This window comes from Ictidomys tridecemlineatus, chromosome 1, assembly GCF_052094955.1.
Source record: "Ictidomys tridecemlineatus isolate mIctTri1 chromosome 1, mIctTri1.hap1, whole genome shotgun sequence".
Classification (NCBI taxonomy): Eukaryota; Metazoa; Chordata; class Mammalia; order Rodentia; family Sciuridae; genus Ictidomys; species Ictidomys tridecemlineatus.
The window spans coordinates 45,136,022-45,153,966 of NC_135477.1; the positions used below are offsets into that span (position 1 = coordinate 45,136,022).

General features: G+C 36.3%; 1 protein-coding gene and 1 long non-coding RNA gene across 2 annotated transcripts in view; both read left to right on the plus strand.

The window, feature by feature from the left end:
- Positions 1 to 490: 490 nt before the first annotated feature.
- Positions 491 to 2,736, plus strand: LOC144366250 (uncharacterized). Its single transcript, XR_013425244.1, has 3 exons — positions 491 to 601; positions 742 to 915; positions 2,628 to 2,736. It is a non-coding gene; the product is annotated as an uncharacterized LOC144366250 (long non-coding RNA).
- Positions 2,737 to 13,099: 10,363 nt separating this feature from the next.
- Positions 13,100 to 17,945, plus strand: part of LOC120885674 (ankyrin repeat domain-containing protein 26) — a 53,809-nt gene continuing 48,963 nt past the window's right edge. The window contains exon 1 of the mRNA XM_078039418.1: positions 13,100 to 13,178. The gene's annotated coding sequence lies outside the window, so the exon portion shown is untranslated. The remainder of the gene's footprint in view (positions 13,179 to 17,945) is intronic.

Here is a 17,945-nt window from a genome sequence, read left to right on the forward strand (position 1 = left end):
CTTTCTCCCCCCCCCACACACATGTATGTGTTCTACCACTGAGCTGAACTCCCAACCCCTGATCTCTAATTTTAAATTGGGCAAAGTAATCTTTTCCTGATGCACAAGTGACCTACGAACATAGGAAAAAATATTTAGTGTCCCTGGTAAGAGAAGGAATTTAAGTTCAACGAGGAATAATTTTTCAGCTACAGAATTTGTAAGGATGGAGAGCAGTAATACTAATGTTGCTGCTTAAGGTTTGGGTTGTTTTGACTTCTCAAATGGTGATCTGATAGTGACTACTGTACCACACTGAAAAATGTATGTGTCTTCACCCATCAATTCCATTGTGCTAAATACCTTTAGGAAATAATAAGAGATACACATGGTTTGTTTTTCTCAGCACTTCTTAAAATAGCAAAGTATTAAGAAGGACCCATAGAATTGGATACTTATGCATTTTGAGAGGGTGCTTTATGAACTCTGAACAAATCCCCTTCCTAGGACCCCTCTACATTATGCCTGTGCCTACGGCCAGCCAGAAGTGGTGACACTTCTAATAAAGATGAACTGCAGCCTTCAGCTCTGTGACAGTGACAGCAACACACCGCTGATGAAGGTAGATGTAGCTTGGGATTTCTGCAGGGAATGAATTTATTTGAAATGCTTAGAATAATAATGATTTAATAAGTGAAAACTGTGGAATGCCTGCCTTTATTCCTGAAATTTACAATCTATTTCTTGGTTCCAAACCAACAGGCTATAGAACACAAGCAAGAGGAGTGTGCAACAATTCTTTTAGAAAATGGTGCTGATCCAAACATTCAGAACAAAAATGGTGCAACTCCTCTCCACTGGGCCGTCTTTTGTAGGAGCACTTCAATGGCAGAAAAACTGCTTTCATTTAATGCAAATATTGATGCCCAGAGCAAGGTATCATCAACCACTTTTATTTCTAAAATATTTGAAATACATTTGTTTGAACAGTGACTTACATCAGCACATGTTGACTATGAGCAGGATTTTCTTGACTAGAATCGTAGCAAATGTTGAAGCTTTTTTTTTTTTTTTTTTTTTTTACAGCTCATGGATATATTTAGTGTGCTTCTATCAATTGAGTCAGTGTTTAAAATTCGGGAAACTCATGCATAAATCTGGGTTTCAAGCTTCTTCTGAAGACCCAAATGTAGTCACCCTTGAGCCCACGTTAGTGCGCATTGTGCTCTGCAAAATGTGTCCTCTTCATCGGAGGCCTGCGTGTTCTCCAGTTTGCTGTTAGCAAGCTGCAGCATTCACTCAGATCTATGATGGAGATTTATAATACATTTTGATTTAAGATTTCAAAGAGGCATGATAGTTTCTATTAACTTACAAAAGAATATGGCCTATAAAATGTATTAATCTCTGAAATAGGAATTTCTGAATTTTAGAATTTAGAAATTGGCATTTTTAAAACCTTTTCCTTACTATAAAAGCCATAGTCCCCTTAGAATTTCCATAAACCTGATTAAGTTTCTTATTGTTAGGTGTGGATAGGTTTTGCAGATTGCAAGCAGAATTATATCTTTCTCTTCAGCCTTATTCTGTAAAAATGCAAGTAAGCGATTTAGTGTTTTCCTTGATGCTAAAAATAATTCATGTAAATCAGTATAATACTTTTGTTGGTACACAAAGTTTCTGAATTATATTTTGCCTAAAATTATCAATAACTTTTCACCACAATTAAAATGAAACCAGAGTGAAAAAGAATTTTATTATCATCATAAGTGAAAATACATTTTGTATTCAGGTTCCTAACATATAAGATAATTTTCCTTCATCATATAATATATATCATATAAATTCCCTAACCAATTTGGAATAAATAATCAAAGTTCATTTGAAGCCTCTTTCTTTTAATTCAGAGCCCATTTCCTTAGTGACCCATGTGGAGCAGGAGTGCCTGACATTGGTGTTTGGGATCCTGACACCAAATAGAAGAGAATCCAGGGGGTTTGTGTAGCATGGAGGCATCTCCCATGTTGTTGGAAAGCTCTCAGAACTGCCTCTCCCTGATGCTCTGATTCTCCAAATGCAAATGTCCATTATGAAAAAGAATTGTCAAATAGGTATTAGCAATGGTAAATAGATTTCTTTAATGCTGGACACAATTTGAATCAAGGGATCTTTCTGATCACATTTGGTATTTCTGGGAATGTAGATACTCTTTGGAGTATAGATTGATAAACTCTGCTCCAGAGAGGTAGATTTAGCTTATTGAGTCAATAAAATACTTAAATCTTTTACTACTACATTTTTGGGGTTGGGTCTATTGAGATAAAAGGTACAGTCCCTGTCCTCAAGAAGTTCTTGGTTTAGGTGGGGTGGGGATCATATAGCTTCAAGATAAAGGCTGCAACAGAGGCAAAGACTCCTGGAAGCAGTAGACGTTTTCTGCAAGTTTGGGAGATGACAGAGTTCATGGGGCCATTGTAGGCAGAGGAGGGCATCTCAAGGTGAAGGAGCAGCACAGGTGGAAACACACTGGGGTGAGAAGAAAGAGGCTACTCTTAATTTACTTCATGTGTGTCAGTGTTCATATGGTGCTTTTATAAGACTTGCAGTTCAGTTGAAAAATAAGCAATTTTTCTTATACTGTTTTCCAGTATGGGGACACACCACTTTTACTTGCTCTACAGTACAACAAACTGCAAATGGCAGAATTTTTAATCCAGAAGAAAGCAAATATACATATAGTTGACAAGGAAGGAAGGTAAAGTAGTTTGTTGTTGTTGTTGTTGTTTTTTAACTTTAGTGGTATAATAACAATCACTCAAGTCAAAAATGTTAAATTAATAGTAAGGGGAAGGGATGGGGTTGTGGGTTAGTGGTAGAGCACTTGCCTAGCACTGGGTTCAATTCTTAGCATCACATATAAATAAATGAAAGAAGGTCCATCTCAACAAAAAAGTTAAAAAAATATAGTAAGGTGAATATTTCAATTATTGAGATAATGCACCCAACTTTTAGGTAGAAATGCAATTATTCAGACTGAGCAATACAAATAAGAGTATATCATGTGATTCATGCACTTATAATTATCGACTGATGTTATCTAATTTTGTTGGTCACATGATCTAATGTTAGCTAATGGAATTTCATAATAGTTTTATAATGTATGGATTTTTAGTTTGCTTTTTGATTCAGTATTGAACTTCTTAACCTTTATGTTTATTTAACTTCTTCTTATATAATTTTCCTTTAAAAATGCTACATGGAGCAAAAGTTGGCATTTTGTCATTTGACTCTTGGTTTTTAAATTCCTTTCTTTGCAGAGTATTGATGTAGGTTATTCCTAAGTGAGCATTGGTTGCTGTTGCCAGATGTTGTTTATTTCCTAGTATATTTTGATGATTTTATTTTAATTGGCATGGGAAGGGGGAAGAAAGATAGCTTTAATGGGATAAATGTTTCCTTTAATAAAGATAGGACTGGGGGGGTGACAGATACAGAGAGATTGGCTTAAGATTCAAAGACACCTGGGTTGCATTCCAAGCTTTCCTAGTTGCAAAGTGAGTCACCTTGGAAACAATACTTACCACTAAATATGTTTGCTGATATGAAAAAGAGGATAATAGCTGCTTGAAGATTACACACATAGCTGGAGTTCAGCACCTAGCAAACGCTTATCAGCGTCCTTAACGGAAACAACAGTGATTAGCACCAGCATTATTATTATTGTTGTAAGCCTGCAGATAGCTTTTACTTGCTTGACCTTTAGCTGACTGTGAGTTACATTATATTACATCAGAGTAGGGAAGAAATGGAGCATTCTTCATTGAAATCTTTACCCACTATGGATAAATGATCTCATCGTGGTTCTCATCCATCAGAGGGTTTTAAGTTTGTTAATTTTCCCCCTTTGGACAAGAGGTTTCTTTTTTCCTTTTAGACTTAGAGATGATTTGCAAAGATGGATACTTGATCTCCCAAGATGTTTATATATGTTAGTATATGTAAAGCAAGCTATTTAAATGGTAAAATATATCAAATTAACTCTTTAAATAGCTTTACTAAAATGCCTGAGTTATCTCTCCATTATTTTAGAACAACTCTCATGCTTGCTGTGAAACATAAAGCAAAAAATATAGTCAAGCTGCTTCTTGAAGGTGGTATTAATGTCTCTGCTGAAGATAAGTCTAGACAGACTGCATTATCTTACGCTATTACTAGTGGTCAAAATGCGTAAGTATTTACATTAAATACTAATCAACATTAAATGGAGTTCAAAATAATCAAAACTATTGCCTCTCACTCATGAGGTGAGCTTTCATAGTTCTGGTATGTATGAAATAGTAGTGAGTTAGTCAACTACATCGGCTAGAAACCCTCCAAGTCTAGACTAGTTAGAAGTAGAGTGCAGGATTTATCTGGAGTTTCCTTTCTTTTCTTTTCCTTTCGGTGGTTGGGATTGAACCCAGGGCCTCATGCATGCTAGTTAAGTGACTACTACTGAGATACACCACCAGCCCATATCTTGGGACTTTTAAAACCTTTGTCCTTAGGATTCCCAGCATTATCCATTTCATTACAAGAAGAACCCCTATTCATAGAGTGCAAATACTATCATATATTTGATTTTTCTAATTAGCTATCTGGTCTTGAAATGTCTAGATTAGCAGAAAATCTCCTTATTTTCCCCTAGGAGCTAGCTTTCCCACCACCCTTCATGAATTTCCCAAGGATCCAAGGAGTTTCTTAAGACCAAGGAAGATAATCCTCTTTCCCCAGTCAGGTGGAGGGGGAAAGGGACTTTTCAATGATTCTTTTGTTTCTGTTGATTCTGTGGCTGCAGGGTTACTATTAGAACTGGTCCTACAGCCTGTTAATGATTGAATTTCTCTACTAGATTGTCCTGACTAATCCCAATCCCTGAATCTTTGTGGTAATACACACTTAGACTTACAGCATGTTTTAGTTTCCATGTACACATGCTTTTATACTCAGCCCTTGCTCCGAGGCAGCAGTGCAATGCTTTGGTAGCTGGGTCTCCTAGCTTTAGCCACACACGCAGGGAGCACGCTGCCGCTGGTTACCCCACCCTCCACCAAAAAAAGAAAAAAAACCCCAACACAAACCTTATATAGAACTCCCAATCAAAACCTTATTCAGAATTCCCACTTCAGCCTCTAGACCTTAATGTTGAGTGTATCTTTGAGGTCTTTTCTGTCAGTAAATATTAATGGGAATCATTCAAAACTATCAGACAGCTTCAAATCATGTCACAGGGAGAGATCAGACTTTCCTATCAGTTTTGCTGGCATTCCTGACAAAATCCCCATGCTATCCTGTGAGGTAACTCTTTATTGGGTTGGTGCCGACTGTTGATTTGTACCTCTAGTGATTTTTTTCCCCTAGTAATAGAAATTTCCCAAGCAACTTGTATCACTGCCTGAAGACTTCAGAATTTACCAAGTTCTGCCTTACAAGGAAGCCATTAAGTAGGGTTTTTGAAAACTAGTTTCCTTAGATCTAAGCGCTAAACCCCATCATGACTCATCTGTATCGATGTATAAAAGAGGGTTTTGCCTTCCGAGTCAGTTGTTGGTCAACACGGAAATCCAAGCCTTGACATTGATTAATTTCCTGCCATTGGTGTGATTGATTAGTTTCTTAGTAGGGGATAATTATATAATTTAAGAGGTAAGATAATTATAAATAAGTTGAGTTATAAATTATTCAATACCTGATTTGCCTAGAGTTATAAAACACAAAAGAAGAACACAGCCAATAATCTAAATTAGAACTCAATAGCATTTTTCAGTAACTGTAACATTTGAATGTTAGAACCTGTGAAAAAGCACTCAGTGTATTTTATTTGGGATTCCAAAATATTCCAGTATCAAAGAAGACATCAATCCATTATTTTACTATTTCTCTTACTATGTTTAAATATTATTTCATTAAAACTTTATAACAACCTGGTGAACTAAATAAAGCACAATGCTTATTTTTTAGAAGGGGACTTGAGTCTAAGACAGAGGACCTGTGTGAGAACCAGGAGCCACTGATCAGAGAGAGAGGACATCTTCTGAGTTCAGGACATTTTCCTTTATGTCAAGCTATTCTAGTTAATCAACTGAGCTCTGTCTCCCTGACGTCTTGATCATTTCACCTTACTGGGTTTTTTTTTCCTTTAATTACAAGCTTATGGGTGTGGTGGCATTTGCCTTTATCCCAGCTACTTGGCAGCCTGAGGCAGGAGGATCCTTGAGCCCAGGAGTTCAAGACCAGCCTAGGCATCAAAAACAAAATAAACAAAATACAAAATTATTGCCAGGTTAATGAAATGTTTATAAGGCTTTCAAATTTCAAGTGCATGGGATAAAATTCTGATATTAGGTCTGATGTTAGGTGTAAAGCACTATTAAGAATTGAAAGAGTTGAATATATTTACTTAATGTTTTTCATATAAGTATTAAAATCTATTTTTAAAATTTTTTTTCATATATAGCAATAAAAAACTAATTCTTCAATATATGAAAGAAGAATCTAAAATGTTCTTTAATAGCTTGCCAGGTAAGATTTCTGAAAGTTACTCTTGGTGTTGCTACTCTGTATTAAAAAAAAAAAAATAGAAAGCTTTGGTCACACAGGAGCAGAGAAAAAAAATCAATGTGCAAATTGCATTAATATTTTTTCTCTCTCTTATTAGCTTTTAATCCAGAATTATTTAATCAATTAATTATAGGAAACTTATAAAATGATACTGTCTGAAAACATTTTACATGAATTTAATTTTGGCCACTAAAATCTTATATATGTTTGCATAAATAAGAAAAAGATTCTTAAATTAGTATATTGTGAAATTAGAGTGACATTACAGCAAATTAGGTTTGTTATATAAATAGATATTCTTTTTTTACTATAAATGTTGATTCCTGTTGCTTGTACAAATTAGTAGATTTTGCTGCAACAAAATATATACATATATCGAACTTGAATCCCAGCCCCCCCACTTCCATTTCTTTCCTCCCCTCCCCTCCCCCACTTCCTTTAAATAATCCCTTTTCATTTTCAGTTCATTATTTTTTCCCAGATTCCACATACGAAGGAGAATATGTGGATTTCTGTTTCTCACTTACTCTGCTTAACATTATGACCACCCTTTCCATCCATTTTCCAGGTTTTGTTGTTCTTTTTCTTTTTTATTTGAGGCTTAAAATATACTATTTTATGCTGCACTGATCTTGAAAGTTTCTGTTGAGAAATCTGTTCTTCTGATGAGTTGTCATTGTAATTGCTTTGGCCCTTCTCACTTACAGCTTTCAATGTACTTCTGGCACTTTTACATAATATGATGTAGAGAGGTTCTTTTCTGGTCATGTCCATTTGGTCATGTCCATTTGTCCATTTTATTTTTGTTATTATTACTGTCTGAATGTGATGTTTCACCTTGTCTTCCAGATCTGCTGCTTTTTCTTCCACTTGATCTAGTCTCGAGTTCAGATGGATGAATTTATTTCTTTATTTATTTTAGTTATTGAGCTCTTTGTTTCCAAGATTTTCTTTGGATTTATTTTCAGAATTTCTATTTCTCTGAATGATTGCTTTTTCATATCTTACATTGTTTCCCTTAATTTGCTCAGCTACTTTTTTTGTATGCTCTTTGAATTCATGAATCATTTTTAACATTCTTTTGAATTCTTTTTCTGGATATCATGTACTGCATTGGTTTTGGAATCCGTGACTATAGAGGGTTAAGAATTTTTGGAGAAGTCATGCTACCTTGTTTTTTTTATCTTCATTGTATTTCTATGTTAAGATTTGGGCAGCTGTGGGAAGATGTATGTCCTCCACATTTATGTGAGGGCCTTCTTAGAGTAGCCTTCTCTTGGTGTTGTGTCCTGGACTATTGGTTTCTTGTGTGGTGTTGAAATTATTTCCAAATGGAGTTTGTAGTGTAATTTCCCTATGTCTTTTGTGGCTGTGATACATGAGTTTTGACAGTGTGTGCTGTAGAGAGATAGCAACATTCTTTGTAGACCTTGGAAGAGTGGAGTCACTTTGGTGGCAAGAGTACTGTGGACAGAGGAGTACAGGATGGGAGGGCACACAGTTTACATCTAAAAAAGCTCAATGTCTGTAGAGATTTGCCACGTGAGGAGGACTGAGAAAACCGACCTCATGGTATATGACACAGCATTACTAGATCATCCTGCTCTATTGGGACCAGATAGACTCTTCACAGTGGAAGTAAACAGTCCAAAGAAGTCCTAGTTCATCCACTTGTCATCACAGTATTTTACAACCACCTTGCCATGGGAAATAAGACTGGAAACTGAATAGTTTGTATGAATTAAAATGATGATCTTCCTTTGAGGGATGATGATGAAACCAGTCTCTATTATTATAACCAGACTGATGTTCTTTTATAAGTTGCTTGATGATGATGATTTCAGTGCTGGGACTGACTCATGCATGGTCTGCAAGCACATTACCCCTAAGCTTCATCCCCGTCCCAACTCTATCAGCAGATCCTCGTGAGGAATGCCACAAGAGTCACGCGGTTTGCTTGTTGTACTTTGTTTCATACTTTACAGGAAGTGGAATGGACCCCCCACCACCACCACCCCGCTAGGGAGAGCCAATGGTTAGCATGTTCTGAAAGCTTGAGATGGAGCTAAAGTTTTATGGAAATATTTTCTCATATCAGCTATTGCTACTTGGCAATTCACTGCTACCTCCCCAGGGCTTCTGTTCAAGTTTCTTTATGACAGTTGTGGATCCGAGTATAGGAACTCTCAAGGGTGTCATCTTGCTAGTGGTTCTTTCTAAGGAAAGTAAAGCCTTGTTAGTAGCACACATAAGATAGAGGAACGAGCTGGAATGAAGAAATTGGCATCTTCACTACAACAGGATTAGTGAGGGGAAGCACATTGATTTCAACTGAGCTCTTCTCAACTTTACAGTGAAATCTTTGGGAGCACCCCAGTCCATGCTCTGTCCTATATTTTTTGATTATAGTCATGGGACACAACTGTTGACTTTTAGGTATCAAATTTTGATAAATCCCATTCTTCTTCTTGCATTTGAGAAATACAATGAAGGGGACATTAGGAGTTCTTAATGCATCCATTACCTATTAGCAGTATAATTCATATTCATTCTAGAATATTCTCTTAAGTATGGTCTCAAAGGAGTACTTAACAAAGAGTTCTATGTTTTTAATATTTTATGTTTTTCTATTGTTGATTAAAGATGTATTTTACTGTTTTCTTTAATAGTGGGGGAGAGTTCTAAAGATGGCCCATTAACCAGGTAGGATTTTATAGACTTTTAAAATTTATATGTTAACTAACTAGAGAATGGAGAGAAAAGGAACTAATATCTGTTGAGTGGTCTAGTCTGGGATAGAGCCTACATTAGGTGCTCAACCCTTGTTTCCTGTAGTCATCACAATGGCTCTGGAAGTGTCTGTGCTGTTATAACCTGTTATTTGCTACTTAAGCAACTGTCATCCAGAGAGATTGACAACATGGCCCATGATCCTCTAATTAATACGTAACTGGGTTGTGATTAGACTGCCAGCCTACCTGGATGACAACTCCATCCCCTTGTGCTGCTGCCTGGGTTGATAAGGACCGATGCAACACAGGATCAAGCTGCACATCTGTATGTGATCAATTCAAAAAGTCCAAGACAGTTATGTGTAAATTCTGATTCAAACTTTACCTGAGGAGCCTGGGTACAGTCTAAGAATTTGTCCTGATATTTTTGACAGTTGTACTGGTAAGGAGCACTGTTTTTATTGATCAAAGTGTTTTAGGGAAAATCTCAGGTAGCTATGGTCATAGGACCATGGTTTTTTTTTTCATAAGCAAGATCAGGTAAATCCTGGAGAGGAATTATTTTACTGGAAGTGAAGAATATGTATGTGTAAACCATGTTTCACTAATTATATTAAGCATCTATTTAGAGGATATTATTTTCTTTATGACTTTCTTTTTTTTAGTTTATTTTTTAGTTTTAGGTGGACACAACATCTTTATTTTACATTTACATGGTGCTGAGGATCGAACCCAGTGCCTCGTGCATGCTAGGCAAGCGCTCTACCACTGAGCCACGACCCCAGCCCCACTATTTAGAGGATATTTTAACTGACTTCTTTCCTCATTTCCCAGTTTGGTTTTACCTTCAGGCTATTGCCCCTGGCTAGTCCTATGAAGACTTTTCTTCTTTTACAATCTTTTTTTTTCTTTTTCTTGCACTATAATCTTGACTTTTCTTCGTTTTACTTTCTGTTCTGCTCTCTTGATGTCTTTATTTTTTTCTTTAATTCTGTCAGTTAAGTATTCTTTTTTTTTCCTAATGTCAGAATCGAAAGTACAGAGAATTTCAGAATTTTAAGGAATTTTAGCAACTAATAAAAGTGCCCTCTAGTACTTCAAAATGTGTTTAACACGCTGGCCAAATGGTTATGACGGAAAACCTGATATTTAATAATATTGAAGTGACTTTTCTGGCTATAGAAAGTGGCAGCAGTGAGATTTGAACTCGGGTTCCTTAATTCTAAGCCCAGTAGGTTTCCTTGTTCACTCTCTGTGTGTGTTGATACTAGGGTGGGGGAGTGAGTCTGGGACACCCCTGAGGAGGATAAGGATGGAATTAGTGAACCAGTGGTGGAGGCTCAGGAGGGAACTAACAGGGGAAGGGCAGGGTCCAGAGGAACCACTCTGCAGGGAGGAATGCAGGCTTCAGAAAAGAGCAGAATATTGGGGTTTGTGATCAATTTGATAGAAACAAAACAGGAATGAAGGACACGGGGAATTGTGAGCCATGTAGAAAGGCATATTAAAATAGGGGATTGAGGGGAGTCCTGAACAGGTCGTGGTTTTCTTGTTTGTTTGATTAGAGGAGCTGACAAACTTTAGGGCTTCTGTGGAAAGATGTTAAAATGCTTTGAGCCATTGGGAAGAGTCTCAGAGAAATGTGAGTTGTCGGAGACCAGCTCCAACAGGGGGTCTCAGGAGACGAACGGATGGTGAGGAGTCGGCGAAAGAGGGGGTGGAGAAACAACACAGACACCAAAGTGAAGGTGTTGATCCCCATCTTTACTTGTGAAGTTGATCATATATACTTTTAATTTTGGCAGGCTTACAGTACTTTGTGGTTACAAAACAGGAATCATTATTCAAACAAAACAAAATATTACGTAGCTACAATTAGAATAGAAGAATGTATCTTGGCTTATGCATAAGCAAGCATTTGTACTTTCAGTTTGCGTTTTGCTTTGAGCAGTTTCTGCTTAGTTAACTTTTAATAATAGTTACAAATGTCCCAAACTATTGGCCTATACCTTGACTATTCTTTCTTGACTTACTGACTGGAACCGGTGCCATGGTTACGGCAAGGGGTTGACTTGTTATTACTTTTAATCAAACAAAAGTAAGAGCACAAACCATTGTGCACAGGAACAAGAACAAGTTGCCCAGTACTAAGCACTAATCTATCTTCTTAACATTAATTTTTCTTCTCTAGATTTTAATTTAATTTCTCAAAAACTTCCTTGACAGGAATACAGGGAGTTTTTCTTTAGACATTAACAATTTACACTCCACAGCTGAATCATTGCATTTAGAGCAAACAGATCTATGCTTTAGAAGTAGTTACATTAATTGGGAAAGTCATGATTTTTCCTTTATACTTAATGGTCATATGAGAAATCAAAACTATACTTATTAAAGGAATACAAAAACAAATCAGCCCATTCCCAGAAACATACTGCGCTCCTCCAGAGGATGAACGCCTTGCGCCATCCACCTCAGTAGGGCCTTGCCATTGCCTGAGTCAGGGGAGGGGCGCAGCAGTGAGTGGCTTAGGGACCCTGGAGTTCCAGGGGACACGAATTTGCTGAACTACATGGATCTACGGCTAAGAGCAGGTGTCCATTCACCTCCACAATTGACCCACTCACTGTCCTTCCTGCGTCCCTGCAGGTTAGGACACGGGAATGACTGGTTGGTGAGGCCATCACAGAGCTTCAGTTGGGCAGCTAGTAACATGCTTATGTTGAGGCCAGTGAGGGAGAATCCATTTAGCTTATTTTCCAGGGACAGAAAAAGAGAGCTCCAAGTCTTGGTAACTTTGAGCCCAACCTCGTGTCAGGAACCTGCATCTTCATAGGATGCAAATGTAAAGGTTGGAGAATGCCTCTGAGTCCTGCAGCTGACGGACCAGGGAGTGGAAGTCCACAGAAGAAGGCTGTTGATAGTGTGCTTAGGGAAACAGAGGCTCACCTACCAGGGCTCTGTAGTTTTTCTGGCAATCTTGCCCCTCGGGTGTCCTAGAGCCTGTGGAGGTTTTGAAGTGCTTGCTGGTTTATGTGGACCTGAGTAAGGCAGGACCTACACAGGAAAGATGGGAGGATTTTGTAACTGAGTGCTCCAGTTTGTCTGACAGAAGCGTTCTCCATAACAACATTTATATTCATTCTTTAACATTTGTCCCTTCAACTTCCAGACATCGAAAAGGTCTCAGGGACTCCCTGTGGTGTACCATTTTCAAGCTACCCAACTTAGTTCTGGTTCCAGGGTTGGCCAAGATAAGGGGACAGTGTGTCTCTCTACCTTGTCTTGGGTTATCAGAGGTTTGTTTCAGTTTAGGTAACAAAAATTATCTGGGCTGGGGTTGTGGCTCAGTGGTGGAGCACTTGCCCAGCATATGTGAGGCACTGGGTTCGATTCTCATTCCCACATAAATATAAATAAATAAAATAAAGGTGTCTGTCTACAACTCAAAAAAATGTTTAAAGAAATTATGTCGATCATTCACTGGATGTTCACTTCAGGCTTCAAGACAGGCAATTTGTAAGGGTAACTTATTCTCAGGTTCTGCCAGTATATTGGCTGTCACTCTTTGAAATGGAGCTGAGAGAGTCTTCATTGAATATTTCATAGATTGGGAAAGGTGGATGCAGAAGGAGGCAAACAAGAGCTTTTTAAAACATAGATCATATTTTAATTAAATAGGTCAAGAAACATCATTTAATATGGCTATATCCAAACTTGCACTGGAATCTGTTTAAAAAATAAACTGGACTCATTCATTTTTGTTATATATTTTTGCTTTAAAGGTTTCCCACTGAACCAGATTCTGATGATTCTGATGATTCCTGTTCTCTGTTAGAGGAGGGCAACTGTCCAACTGATACCAAGGTAAAGTGCTCTTTGGTGAAACTTTCTGGTTCTGAGTTTTGGTTTGTGAGGTATTAACTCTTAAAATTAGTAATGATGTCCCTGTCATTTTATATAGAAAATTGCTCAGAAGAAACCATTTCATAGAATTACGTTGGAATTTTTTTTAAAAAGTTTGAAAGTATCAAAGATCTGTCAAGTATTTTAGAGTAGTTGGGGCTGTAAGAAAGAATGGGCTGGAAAATAAGTAGGGAAAGAAAAGTACATTAGGAGCAGCTTTCTACCTGCAGAGGAAATATGAATCCTCTTGGTCAAGGATGATTTGGGTCAGTTTATATTACTGTGACTTTCTCAAATCATACTTATGTGACTTATAATGCTCGCACCTAAATTAATCTTTAATGAATTAAATTAATTTTTATGGAATCATGGAATCTCCCTGGCGCCTTCAGTTTTGAAATCCATAAAGCACATTGCATGTAGTTTTTTTTTCTTTTGGACACTTTATATTTTAGTATCATATCATTTTTAGGAGTGCTTTCTCTCCAATTCTATTCTTGCTTCAGTATTTATATTGTAATAGTATTAGAAATCGTGGAAATGTAGAAACTTAGAATCTGTTTCTTCATGTTTGAATTACAAAGGGATTGTCTGAGTCTTTCCACAGAGTGTATTTAAAACTCTTCATTTAATTGAAGAATAAATGTTTTGTGCAAAATAATAGCCCTCTCTAGAAGCAGAGACTTCCAAAAACTGTGTGGTGACACTTTAATTTCAGAATTATGTTTTACATTGTCATGTGTTAAAATATCCAAGTCATTATGTCACACTCTGAGATTTCAAATTTTAGGAGATTTTTAACTTAGTTATTTAAATATTTACTTTACAGCTCTTCTATTGGTATGAGGTATTGGAGTTGTTAAGAAGCATATCTGAAGTAACTAGAATATGGATTATTTTATTATAATGATTAAAAATTCCACTTTACTTTTCATTTGCCCTATTTTAATAAAAGAGAAAATCCAGCACAATTTTTTGTCTTGGTCTCTCATATACTGGATCTCAGTGTTGAAAACACAATTTGTCCTTTTTTTTTAAATTAATTTATTGTTTATTCTAATTTGTTATTTGTGACAGTAGAATGCATTATAATACATATTACACATATAGAGCACAATTTTTCATATCTCTGGTTATATACAAAGTATATTCACACCATTCATGTCTTCATACATGTACTTAGGGTAATGATATCCATCTCATTTCATGATCTTTTCTACCCCCATCCCCCGCCCTTCCCCTCCCACCCCTTTACCATATCTAGAGTTTACCTCCCATGCTCCCCCTCCCAACCCCACTATTAACCAGCCTCCTTATATAAGAGAAAACATTCAGCATTTGTTTTTTTGGAATTGAATAACTTCACTTAGCATTATCTTCTCCATCTCCATCTATTTACCTGCAAATGCCATGATTTTATTCTCTTTTTTGCTGAGTAATATTCCACTGTGTATATGTACCACAGTTTCTTTTTCCATTCATCTACTGAAGGGCATCTAGGTTGGTTCCACAGTTTAGCTATTGTGAATTGTGCTGCTATAAACATTAATGTGACTGTGTCCCCATAGTATACTCATTTTAAGTCCTTTGGGTATAGACCGAGGAGTGGGATAGCTGGGTCAAATGGTGGTTCTATTCCCGGTTTTCCAAGGAATCTCCATACTGCTTTTCAGATTGGTTGCACCAATTTGCAGTCCCACCAGCAATGTATGAGTGTGCCTTTTCCTCCATATCCTCGCCAAGACTTATTATCATTTGTTTTCTTAATAGCTGCCATTCTGACTGGAGTGAGATGAAATCATAGAGTAGTTTTGATTTGCATTTCTCTAATTGCTAGAGATGTTGAATATTTTTTCGTGTGTTTGTTGACTGATTGTATATCCTCTTCTGAGAAGTGTCTGTTCAGTTCCTTGGCCCATTAATTGATTGGGTTATTTGTTTTATTGGTGTTAAGGTTTTTGAGTGCTTTATATATCCTAGAGATTAGTGCTCTATCTGATGTGCTTGAGGGAAAGATTTGCTCCCATTTTGTAGGTTCTCTATTCATTTCACTGATTGTTTCTTTTTCTGAGAAGAAGCTTTTTTAGTTTGAATCCATTTATTGATTCTTGATTTTAATTCTTGCGCTATAGGAGTCTTATTAAGGAAGTTGGGGCCTAATCTGACATGATGGAGATTAGGGCCTACTTTTTCTTCCATTAGGCTCAAGGTCTCTGGCTTAATTCCTAGGTCCTTGATACACTTTGAGTTGAGTTTTGTGCATGGTGAGAGATAGAGGTTTAATTTCATTTTGTTACAATGAAATTAAACAATTTAGTTGTTTAATTAAATTACATTTAGTTTTGCCAGCACCATTTGTTGAAGAAGTTATCTTTTCTCCAATATATGTTTTTGGTGCCTTTGTCTAATATGAAGTAACTGTAATTATGTGGGTTTGTCTCTGTGTCCTCTATTCTGTACCATTGGTCTACAGGTCTATTTTGGTGCCAATATCATGCTGTTTTTGTTCCTTTTGCTCTCTATTATAGTTTAGGGTTTGGAATAGTGATGCCACCAGCTTCACTCTTCTTGCTAAGAATTGCTTTGGCTATTCTGGATCTCTTATTTTTCCAGATGAATTTCATGATTGTTTTTTCTATTTCTATAAGGAATGTCATTGGGATTTTGATTGGGGTTGCATTGAATCTGTATAGTGCTTTTAGTAATATAGTCATTTTGATAATATTAATTCTGCCTATCCAAGAACAAGGTAGATCTTTCCATCTAAGTTCTTCTTTAATTTCTTTCTTTAGCATTCTGTAGTTTTCATTGTAGAGGTCTTTCACCTCTTTCATTACGTTGATTCCCAAGTATTTTATTTTATTTTTTTTGAGGCTATTGAAAATGGGGTAGTTTTCCTAGTTTCTCTTTCTGAGGATCTGCCACTGATATACAGAAATGCCTTTGATTTGTGGGTGTTGATTTTATATCCTGCTACTTTGCTGAATTCATTTACTAGTTCTAGAAGATTTCTGGTGAAATTTTTTGGGTCTTCTAGGTATAGAATCATATCGTCAGCAAACAGTGATAATTTGAGTTCTTCTTTTCCTATTCGTATCCCTTTAATTTCTTTCATCTGTCTTATTGCTCTGGCTAGAGTTTTAAGAACTATGTTAAATAGAAGTGATGAAAGAGGATATTCCTTTCTTATTCCAGTTTTTAGAGGGAATTCCTTCCATTTTTCTTCATTTAGAAAGATGTTGGCCTGGGGCTTAGCATAGATAGCCTTTATGATGTTGAGATATGTTCCTGAATCTCTAGTTTTTCTAGTGTTTTGAACATGAAGGGGTGCTGTATTTTGTCAAATGCTTTCTCTGTATCTATTGAGATGATCATATGATTCTTGTTTTTAAGTCTATTAATATGATGAATTACATTTATTGATTTCTGTATGTTGAACTAACCCTGCACCCCTGGGATGAACCCTACTTGATGGTGGTGCAATATCTTTTTGATTATGTTTTTGTATTTGATTTTCCAGAATTTTGTAGAGAATTTTTGCATCTATACTCATTAGAGATATTGGTCTGAAATTTTCTCTCTTTGATGTGTCTTTGTCTGGTTTTAAATCACGGTGATATTGGCCTCATAGAATGTGTTTGGAAGTGTTTCCTCTTTTTCTATCTTATGAAATAGTTTGAGAAATATTGGTATTAGTTCTTCTTTAAAGGTCTTGTAGAACTCAGCTGTGTATCCATCAGGTCCTGGGCTTTTCATGGTTGGTCGGCTTCTGATGGCATCCTCTATTTCCTTGCTTGAAATTGATCTGTTTAAATTGTGTATATCATCCTAGTTTAGTTTGGGTATATCACATGCCTCTAGAAATTTGCTGATGCCTTCGATATTTTCTATTTTATTGGAGTACAAATTTTCCAAATAATTTCTAATTATCTTCTGTATTTCTATAGTGTCCATCGTGATGTTTCCTTTTTCATCATGGATGTTAGTGATTTGAGTTTTCTGTCTCCTACTCTTCATCATGGCTAATGGTTTATCAATTTTATTTATTTTTTCAAAGAACCAACTTTTTATTTTATCAATTTTTCAATTGTTCTGTTTCAATTTCATTGATTTCAGCTCTGATTTTAATTATTTCCTGTCTTCTACTGCTTTTGGGGTTGATTTGTTCTTCTTTCTCTAGGGCTTTGAGATGTAATATTAGGGCATTTATTTGTTGACTTTTTCTTCTTTGAAGAAATGAACTCCATGCTATGAACTTTCCTCTTAGACCTGCCTTCATAGTGTTCCAGAGATTTCAATATGTTATATCAGTGTTCTCATTTACCTCTAAGAATAATTTAATATCCTCCTTGATATCTTTTGATATAAATGAACCCATTGTTCATTCAATTGTATATCATTTAGTCTCCAGGTGTTGGGGTAGCTTTCATTTTTTATTTTGTCATTGATTTCTAGTTACATTCCATTGTGGTCTGATAGAATGCAGGGTAGTATCTCTACTTTTTTGTATTTAGTAAGAGTTGCTTTGTAGCATAATTTATGGTCTATTTTAGAGAAGGATCCACATGCTGCTGAGAAGAAAGTGTATTTGCTCATTGATAGATAATATACTCTATATATGCCTGTTAAGTCTAAGTAATTGCTTGCATTATTGAGTTCTATAGTTTCTTTGTTTAGCTTTTGTTTTGAAGATCTATCCAGAGGTGAAAGAGGTGTGTTAAAAGTTAC